The 11,427-nt window shown below is 34.3% G+C and overlaps 1 pseudogene; it reads left to right on the forward strand.

The window, feature by feature from the left end:
• The first annotated feature begins 3,598 nt into the window (after positions 1 to 3,598).
• Positions 3,599 to 4,385, forward strand: LOC145804531 (putative ALA-interacting subunit 2 pseudogene; annotated as a pseudogene).
• Positions 4,386 to 11,427: the final 7,042 nt, after the last annotated feature.

Below are 11,427 nucleotides of genomic sequence, written 5' to 3' on the forward strand. Positions count from 1 at the left end.
AGAGACAGAAAAGAGACATAGAGAAAAGAGAGATGGACGAGAGAGACAGAGAGAGATAGAGAGAAGAGAGATGAGCGAGAGAGACATAAAGATAAGAGAGATGAACGAGAGAGATAAAGAGAAAGATAAAGAGAAGAGAGATGAACGAGAGAGATAAAGAGAAGAGAGATGAGCGAAAGAGACAGAGAGAGAAAAGAGATGAGAGAAGAGATAGATGAGTGAGAGACACAGAGAGAGAGTAAGAGACAGATAGACAAACAGATAGAGAGAGAAGAGTGATGAGTGATGAGTGTGAGAGAGAAAGAGAAGAGAAAAAGGAATATGAAAAAATGGATGAAAAGATATAGACAAAGAGAGAGAGAGAGAGAGAGAGAGAGAGAGAAAAAAAAGAGCGAAAAGAGATAAACGAGAGAGAGACAGAGAGAGATGAGCGAGAGAACGAGAGAGATAAAGAGAAGAGAGAGAGAAGAGAGATAAAGAGAAGAAAGATGGACGAGAGACACAGAGAGAGAGAGAGACAGAGACAGACAGACAGAGAAGAGTGATGAGTGAGAGAGAGAAAGAGAAGAGAGACAAAGACATAGAGAGAAAGAAAGAGACAGACAGACAAAGAAGAGTGATGAGTGAGAGAGAGAGAGATAAGAGAGACAGAGACACATAGAGAGAGAGAGAGACAGACAGACAGAGAAGAGTTATGAGTGAGAGAGAGAAAGAGAAGAGAGATAGAAAGATGAAAAAATAGGTGAAAAGAGAAATGTTCAAAAGAGTAAGGCAACGTCTTTTTTATTTATTTTTATTTTTTTTTGTAACAGAAAAATACCGTTGCATTTATTTAAACCATTTTATGACTATATATATATGAAGTCGTCTCAAAGCCACAATATATATATATATATATTTTAACTTTTTTTTTTTTTTTGCAACGGTACGTATTACAATCGCAAAAAACTCTCCTTTTTTTTTTTTTTGCAACTGCAGCTGGTATCGTCGCAAATACTCTATTTTTTTTTTTGTGACAGCAATTTCTGCCGTCGCAAATACTCTATTTTTTTGCGACGGCAAGTTGTGCCGTATCAAAAAGTCACATTTTTTTTGCGACGACAAGTTGTGCCGTCTCAAAAAGTCACATTTTTTGAGACGGGAAGTTGTGCCGTCTCCAAAAGTCACATTTTTTGCGACGCCAAGTTGTGCCGTCGCAAAAAGTTCCGTCTCATAAGCCCACTTTTCTTGTAGTGTTGGTTTAGGGTGATAAGAGAGAGGTCTCCGAAAACGGCGACCGTAAGAAACACTCTGCCCCCAACAGTATTGAACGCACTCCATCTCTCTCTCTCTCTCTCTCTCTCTCTCTCTCTCTCTCTCTCTCTCTCTCTCTCTCTCTCTCTCTCTCTCTCTCTCTCTCTCTCTCTCTCTCTCTCTCTCTCTCTCTCTCTCGTGCCTTGTGATGAACCCTAACCTTATACTTTTCTTTTGATTAGAAGTAGCCAAAGAGTTAAATGTATTTTGAAATTTTTTTTTTTAAATTTGTGTTTTGGTATTGGGGCTTTTTTTTTTTTAAAACAAAATGGGAATTGTATATTTTATATACAAATCAAATTGGAATATTTTATGCAAACACACATATTTGGGGAGTGTGATTAAAAAAAATATATATATATATATAATCATACTTATTTAAAAAGTATGATTAAAAAGTAATAATGTATATATAATCACACTTTAATTAGAAGGTGTGATTAAAAAATATATAAATAATCACACTTTAATTAAAAAATATATATATAATCACACTAATTTAAAAAGTGTGATTAAAAAGTAGTAATGTATATATAATCACACTTTAATTAGAAGGTGTGATTAAAAAATATATAAATAATCACACTTTAATCAGAATGTGTGATTAAAATATATATATATATATATATAATCACACTAATTTAAAAAGTGTGATTAAAAAGTAGTAATGTATATATAATCACATTTTAATTAGAAGGTGTGATTAAAAAATATATAAATAATCACACTTTAATTAGAATGTGTGATTAAAAAATATATATATATATAATCACACTCATTTAAAAAGTGTGATTAAAATGTAGTAACGTATATATAATCACACTTTAATTAGAAGGTGTGATTAAAAAATATATAAATAATCACACTTTAATTAGAATGTGTGATTAAAAAATATATATATATAATCACACTCATTTAAAAATTGTGATTAAAATGTAGTAACGTATATATAATCACACTTTAATTAGAAGGTGTGATTAAAAAATATATAAATAATCACACTTTAATTAGAATATGTGATTAAAAAATATATTTATAATCACACTTATTTAAAAAGTGTGATTAAAAAGTAATAGTGTATATATAATCACACTTTAATTAGAAGGTGTGATAAAATATATATATATATAATCACACTTAATTGAAAAGTGACATAAAAAATAAATATTATCACACTAAATCAAATTAAATGTGATTAAAATATCAATCTAATTTTTTTTTATCACACTTTCAATAAAAGTGAGATTTTTTTTTTTTTTATCAAAGTGTGATCTTTAACTATTTTTGTAGTAGTGTTTCAGTGTTAATCTTTATATGTGTCTTACTGTGATTGGTTTTGTATACTTCTAGAGTGAGAGGTTGATTATTCAGTTAACTGGCCTAAAGAGCAGTATTAATACTTGTCAATAAGTGAGTTAGTATAGTAAGAATTGTTTACTTTGGGTTTGATCTCGTGGGTTATCGTAAAATTAGTGTGATGTAGAATAGTGTTAGTAGGGTATTGTCTGTTTTGTGATGGTTGAGGGTCACTATTTGAGTTGGTGGTTAGTGCTTTTGAAGAATTATTATTTCGTTTTGTCAAGGTCTCGGAGCAGTGATAGTTATTTTGGCCTTGGGATACAATGTGCATTAGGCGATGGAGATAGTTCGTTGAAGTTGGATTATCACTAATAAGGTATGGTGTCTTGGTATTTTGAGGAGCCGTTTTGTCAAAATTTGTGTTATACTTAAGGGATTAGATCCTATTTCGTTGCTATAGGTTATCGATGTGGATAGAAGAATCACTTAATGGTTTATACTAGTAAGAGTTTATATGATCAATTGTGGTGCAAGTCATGATTTGGTTCGTTACTGGTGTACTAGTTGGTGGCTCAGGTAGAGGTCAAAGAATTTTGCTGATGCAATGGTAAGTATCTGAGTGAGTATGTGGGTGACTGTAGAATGTATTACATTACTTAAGTTTAATTTTGAGGATGAAATTTCTTTAAGGAGGGTAGGTTGTAATGACCAAAAAAGAAAAAGAAAAAGAAATAGGACCCACCACTTAGCTGATGCTTTAGAAATTGCTCAACAACATCATGATGTTGAGTTGGTGGCACCGAAAAAAAAAAGGGCAGCATGTGGATGTTTTATATATATATATATATATATATTTTGTTGGCCATTAAACACACATGGCTGAAACATTCCCATTCAACAAGAAAGTGTTGCCAGGAACACCACTTCAATCCACATAGTTCTGGTACATACATTTTTCGGCCTTATGGATCTCCCCCAATGTGATTACAAGATCAGTGGCCCTGAAGGATTGTGTGTCCAAGACTTGAATTTGATAGATATGGATGGAGGAAGTAGCTCAGCAGTTCGTATAGAAACTCATCAATTCCAGCTCGTCAATCAAACGCTATATATCAATTTACCCAACAAAGTCTCCCAGCTTGTAAACCTGTCCTAACTCTAGCATGGGTCATTACGACATTTTTTGGATGGGTGTCATTTTTATTCCTGTTGGTCTTGTTTCTCTTCACGCGTCACACAGTGTTGTGGAAATTGTGGACAGATATGATGCTGATTGTGTACCAGAGCCATTTACAAGCAATAAGGTGGCACATATTAAAGATAGCTCAATTCCAAAAAAAAATTGTTCTCGGTTCTTGAAGGTTCCCAAATACATGAAGGCCCTAATTTACATCTACTACCAGCTCGATAACTACTACCAAAACCACCGACGGTATGTCAAAAGTAGAAGTGATCATCTGCTCTTATATGGATTAAAGTAAAATGGCACAGGTTCTTGTAAATTGGAAGAGTCCAACAGTGATCTCCCAATTGTCCCTTGTGGTTTAATTGCATGGAGTTTGTTCAATGATACGTATAGCTTTTCTCATGGGACAGAGGAGTTGAAGGTCAACAGGAAGAACATTGCTTGGAAGAGTGATTGAGATCACAAATTTGAAAAGCAAGTCTATCCCTTCAATTTTCAGAACGGGACCTTGATTGGTGGTGGAATTTTGGACCCAAATATTCCTTTGCCGACAAGGAAGCATAATGACAAAAGAAGAGGAAGGTTCTGCTGAGGTTGTAAATTGAAGTGCTTAGGATCAAAACGTAGAGGGCCGAAAAGGCGTCATTTGGCTCCAAGAAAAAATTAATTTCTGTTGCCGAAAAATTTGAAAGCTTCTTGGCTTGAGGTAGGGATAATCTACTCCTTTCTATGAGTTTTGACATAAATGTTGGTTATTTCGTATAGATGGTGGTGTTTGGGAGTTTTGGAAAAGTTAGGGTTGATTTGAAATTATAAAAGAGAGGTTTCTCGATTTTGGACTCTATTGTGAATATGGGGTTATTTGTGTATAATTGATGAAATTGAGCCTCGGGGTTGTTATTTGAGAAAGAGGGAAAAATGCCTAATTGGGATTAAATGAATTGTTTGTCAAAATAATGAAATTAATTATGGGAATATATAATTGGATTGGAAATGATGAAATTGGGTGGAAATGTAATTGAATGGTGTAGTTAGATTGATAAATCACTCACTTATGGAAGATGTAATAATTTATCTATTGATAGATTTATTTACCTGTTTATTAATAATTGTTTTGGGCTATCGGTGGAGGATAGTTATGATTGTTGTAGAACTGCATGATGATTAGGTAAATTGAAACTAATCAACTGAATTATGTCATTGAATCTGGCGGTTGGATTAACACATTGAATATGTGCTATAATTGATCATTGTATATGATAATGTGTTTAAATACAATGTATATGTATTCTTTGTTTGGGAGGAGATAGGGGATGGACTCCATTGACAATTAAGTTGGCTAGAGTGTTCAGGGTGAAAGTTCCGAAATCTTAATACTTTTGAATAACGTTAATGATTGAAGTATTGATAATATGAGTTTTAGTCTCATTTTAAATTGTTGATAATTGAAGTATTAATGAAATGAGTTGTAGTCTCATTTAAATTGTTAGGATAGATAATGAACCATGTCTATGAATTGATTTGGGTAAATGAATGGAAGTGGATTGAGATAGGGATGTAATTGTTGTTGGCCTGTGAAAAAGGTGTAAGTTGGTTTACAAATGTTAACCATTTGTCGAATGCTAACGTTTTAGTTATTTCTCATATTTGGTTTAGCATATCTCTACTGGGCTTTGGCTCACCCTTCTTGGGACACCATTTTTAGGTACAGGTGACATGCCGCCTCTAAGGTCTTAGCTTGGAAGGTTTAGGAGTTGGAGACTCCATTTTGTGGATTCATTTGATGTTAAATATAAATTCAAGCGTAGGGCTTTATATGAAAAGAGTTAGTACTCTTTTTTTTGTAACTAAGTTAGTACTTGGAAAGATGTAAGCCCGTAGGACACTTTATTATGTTGTAAACAGTTTGGAACTTATATGAAATACCCCTTGTGTAATATTAACTCTGATGTAGGTATGGAAATGTGATTTATCTATCATGTATATAGAACTGTTAGATGATGGGATTATATATTATTTTGATGGCGTTACAACTGTTGCTACACATAAACCCATCAAACTTTTTATACCACTGCCTTGGGGGCCTGTTTCAAACCATACAAGCTTTTTTGAAGTTTGCATACAAACTCCTCTTTGCTACGTGCCAAGAACCCTTGTGGTTGCTTCATGCAAATTTCCTCCTCCAAATCACCATGGAAAAAAGCCATCTTCATACACATCTGCTCAAGATACAAATCCTCAGCAGCCACAATTCCCATCACCAATCTGATAGTGGTCAACTTCACAACTAGAGAGAAAATTTCAGTGTAGTCAACCCTTTCCTTTTGCTGAAATCCCTCTGCAACTAATCTGGTCTTGTAGCGTTTACTCTTATCATGTTCCTGTTTGACCTTGTAAACCCACTTGTTGTGCAAAGCTTTCTTACCCACTAGTAATCCAGTCAACTCCCATGTCTAGTTTGCCATGAGTGAATCCATTTCATCCTGCATAGTTGATTCCAACTTAATTGAATCATTAACCTGCAAAGCCTCATCATAACTTTCCGGTTTACCACCATCAGACAACAACAAATAATGTAAAGATAGAGACCAACGCTGTGTAGGTTTAGATTCTCTTTCTGACTGTCTCAACTTAGGACTAGGAGTATGTGGTTCAGTTGTGGAATAAGATTTTCAGGATTATTCTGAATCCTACTATTCAAATCATTCTCACTAATCTCCTCTAACTCAACATGCTCATGACAAGTAACAGATTTAGATTCACATGCAGACTTATCCCTATCTTTATACATTACTTTCTCATTAAATATGACATCTCTACTTTTGATTATTTTTCAATTTTTATTATCCTAAAACTGACAACCAAATTGATCAATGCCATACCAAATAAAAGTATATTTAATAGATTTCGAATCAAGTTTACTTCTATCAGCAGAATCTATATGCACATATGAAACATAGCCAAATACGTTCAAAAAAGAAAGATTTACCTCTTTACCACTTCAAGCTTTTTCTGGTAACTCTCTATCCAATGGAACAGATGGACCACGGTTAATCAGATATGGTGCAGTGTTAACTGCATCTGCCCAAAACATCTTTGGTAATCGGGCCTGTATTCTCATACTTCTAGTACGTTCATTCAAAGTTCTATTCATGTGTTCTGCAACGCCATTTTGTTGACGTGTCTTTCGAACAGTTTTCTCCATTCTAATTCCACTTTCTGCACAATATTTCTTGAACTCATTGTCTTCATATTCCCCTCCATTATCTGATCTCAAGCACTTAATTTTCAGACCTATTTCAGTCTCCACCAAGGCTTTGCACTTCTTAAAAGTAGTATAAACTTCAGATTTATGTTTTAGAAAATAAACCCATAACTTTCTCGTTGAGTTGTCGATAAAGGTAACATAGTATGATGATCCTCCAAGAGATGAAACTGGTGCAAGTCCGTACACATCTGTATGAACCAACTTCAATTTCCTGGCATCCTTTGAAAAACTGACCCTCTTTTGTTTGCCAAAGACGCAATCCTCACAAAAGTCAATGTCCACCGATTTCAAATCTGACAGTTTCCCCTTAGATGCAAATACCTTCATCCCTTTTTTACTCATATGCCTAAGCCTTTGGTGCCAAAGATTTGAGTCTTCCTTCTCACCAGCAACTGCTACTGCATCCCTATTATTTGTAGTCATGTGAAGGGTGCCTTCTTTTTTACCACGAGCAACAACCATGGCTTCTTTGGTGATTTTCCATAAACCACCCATGAAGGTTTGAACATGATCTTCATCATCAAGTTGTCCAACAGAAATCAAGTTTCTTTTCAAACCAGACACATGTCTGACATTCTGTATCTTCTAAACAGATCTGTTTAGCAACTTGATTGTTACATCCCCTTTACCCACAATCTTCAAAGGTTCATCATCAGCCAAATAAACCTTCCCGAAATCACCACCAACGTAATTGTCCTTGATTTCCCTCTGTGAAGTAGAATGAAATGATGCCCCAAAATTTAAAATCTAAGATTCAAGAGGGCTGTCAATACTTAAGATCAAAGCATCATAAATTTCCTCCATTGCAGCATTAGCAGACTTCTGATTTTGATCACCTTTGCTTTTAATCAATGTTGGGAAACCTCTTTTTAGATGTCCCATCTTTTTACAGTTCCAGCAACTCCGTCCCTTTCCAGTTCTTGACTTGCTTCTGTGTTTGGATTTTGATCTATTGTAGTTCGGGTTTTTTCCTACTGATCTTCCTCTGGCTTCTATATTCAGGGCAGAACCTGATGTTTCCCCTAATTCCCTCCTACAAATTTCTTCACTCAGAATTAAATCTCGAATATCATTGTAATTTAACTTTTCTTTTCCCGAAGAATTACTTACTACCGTTACAGTACCATTCCAACTTTCTGGCAAACTAGATAGAAGAATCAAAGCCCTAACCTCATCATCAAATTCGATAGATATAGAACTTAATTGTGTTACCATAATATTGAATTCGTTCAAATGCTCAGCCACCGAAGTACCTTTTCTCGTCCTTCGATTAAACAATCTACGCATCAAATAAACTTTATTTGAGGCAGAGGGTTTTTCATATATGTTTGAGAGTGCCACCATGAGACCCGTTGTAGTCTTCTCCTTCGTTATGTTAAAAGCAACGTTACGAGACAACATTAGCTGAATAACACCTAGCACTTAGCAATCAAGAAGAATCCACTCATCATCCTTCATATTTTCTAGTTTCATTCCTAAAAGGGGCTCATACAGTTTTTTTTTTTTTTTTTTTTTTTTTTTTTTTTTTTTTTTTTTTATACAGATAGTCTTCAATCTACATCTTCCAAAATCCAAAATATGTGCCATTGAATTTATCGATTCTAACCTTTTCATCTTTAGCCATCGGTCCCACTCGAAGCAATGCTCTGATACTAGTTGTTAGGAAATTGACCTTTCCTAACCAAGATCGCTAAGATATGAAAACAAACAAAGAAGAAAAGAGAATCAAACAAATCACACACATAAGAACACAAGGATTTATGCGGTTCACCCCAGAATAGGGCTACATCCACAGCTGCTGCGGTTTTTCACTATAATAAAAAAAATACAACTCTCTCTTAACCTAAAAGGAGCGCCCCCTCATCTATTTATAAGTATAGAATTAGGGTTACATGGAAGCACATGAGAATTATGAAAGTACCCAAAAAGTGAACAGTACTTATCAGGGTCCACCGACCCAACACACACACACACAAACACACGATATACACTCTGTCCCGTATCAAACACTTTTGGCTCTCTGTTGACACTACCAAACCTCACCCCCACTCACCACTGTCGCTCACCACCGGCGCTCGCCACCGTCGCTCGCCACCGTCGCACATTACCACCGCTGTAAATCACCACCACCACTAAATCACAAGTGTTTTTCTCTCTCTCTATCACTCTCAGTCTTTTTTTTTCTCTCTCTCTCTCTCTCTCTCTCTCTCTTCCCCTATTTCCCCATTTCTCACACTTGCTCTAGGGTTTTATATGACTTTTTTTTTTTGTTTAATTGTGGGTTGATTTCTTACTCAAAATATGTATTTCAATCTCAAAACTTATATCGTCCTCTCGTCTTCCCCCGTTCTCTCGATGAAGACGACATCGCTCTTCTTAAAACTTATATACAGTCTCCCCCCTTTTGAAACCCTAATTTCACTTCATATCTCGATGTCGGTTATTTTCTTATCATTTTTTTGGTTACATAGAAAACTAAATTGAGAGAATGAAATCTGTATTTAGATGTCATTGCTTTATTTGGATTTGTTCTCAAGTACTGAAATATACATAATAAATTGTACCTATTATTTCAGAGTGATTATTATTCAAATTTTTTGTAGATTTTTGTGTGGTATTTCTTGTTTATTCAGATCTTCATATGCTTTTCCATTAATAGTAGGGCTTTTTTTGTTTGCCCTAATGTTGCCATCTGAAATATACAAAAGCAACAGATTTTGAGGCGAATTGTTTCACAGTGATTAATATTTCAATTTTTGGTAGATGTTTGTGTTGTGTTGTTACCTGTTTGTTATTCAATAATAGGCCTTCGGATCTTTATATCTTTTCCATCAATAGTAAGGCTTGTTTGTTTCCCTTTATGCTGTCAAATGTTTCCCCATATTCAAATGATTGATTCAAGTTGCCTTGTCTTTCAGTTGGTGTTTTGTCTTTGACAAGCTAACTTGGATCCATTTTGTGCCCATGCAGTATAAGTGTTTCTCTTTTCATTTTCATTTTTCATTTCATTAACTTCTCTATGAAACTTGTAATTACTCATCAACCCTCTGCCAGTGGCCAATTCTATTGGAGTGTTCATGAATAATCTAAACTTATGAAATGGCCTACTGATATTTTGCATTTGATTATGAGGAACAAAATGGTGTCCTAATTTTATTTTATTCATAAAATAGTCTCATTTAGGTTTTGTTCAAATTGTTCATTGTATTAACAATATCTTGTTAATTGATCTGGTCTTTTAGATTGAATCTTAGATGGGTTCAGTCATTTGGGGTAACTATGGAGGTTGTTGCTTTTTCTTTCTAGATATATTTTTTAATTTTGTGATTTGAAATGTGGAGAGTATAACAGTTTGAGGCCATAAAAAAATTAGCTCTTGTTTCCGGCTTTGAAAAATATATGTTCCTCTGTAACGGATCCTGAATTCTCAACTTGTTGTTGGTGACTTTTTAGACTTAAGCATTGCTATTGTTGATACCTAATTACTTAAAATTGTCAACTTGTTTGGTTGATACATTTTATGGATATGGAAGAAATACATACGCGAACTTAGTAGTATAATTAGAAATGAGAAATAGAAAGTGGGATCAGATTCAATATATCTATGAAGAAAATGAAAGAGATCTAGTAATGATGACAACAATAAGGAAAAATGGAAGAGTAGTTTGAGAAAAATATGTAGGAAGAAGAACTCCATATGATAGGAGGGAAATAACTCTTGATTTGCTATCTTGAGAAAAATATGTAGAAAGAAGAACTCCATATGAAAAGAGAAAAACTCATACTGCATGGGCACAAAATGGATCCAAGTTGGCTTCTCAACAAAACACCAACTGAAAGATAAGGCAACTTGAATCAATCATTTAAAAGTAAGGAAATGTGTGAAATTAAGTAGGGAAATATATGGAAATGATGCTCATTGAGCATTACCAATTGCTTGTAGCTTGTTGGGTGTCTATTAAATTGGCTCTATTGTTTTGATTTATGCAGGGTTTGGGTCCTTACTCTACCAACATAAAGAAAGCAGAAAAGGAAATTAAGGGTTGATTTCTTAACTCAAAATGCCAAATTTTGCGTTCATTTTGTGTTGATTTCTCACACTTGCTCTACGATTTTATGTTGATTTCTCACACTTGTTATAGGGTTTGATTTCTAGACATAAATCCCAAATTCAAGCTCAAAACTGAAAATCCAAAACCTTATCATGTTATAGTTGGTTGGACTAAATTTTGCTGGTTGTGAAAAGTTCAATTGATATTTTTTGAGTGTGTAAATTTGTGAGAGTACTGAAGTGTGGTAAATATCTAAATGATTAGAGCATAAATTCTACATCTGCTTATATTAATGTAAATATACCATTGGAACCTTTAAGATTTGCAAT

Source organism: Camellia sinensis, chromosome 12 (genome assembly GCF_055761805.1).
Source record: "Camellia sinensis isolate YWXY chromosome 12, ASM5576180v1, whole genome shotgun sequence".
NCBI lineage: Eukaryota > Viridiplantae > Streptophyta > Magnoliopsida > Ericales > Theaceae > Camellia > Camellia sinensis.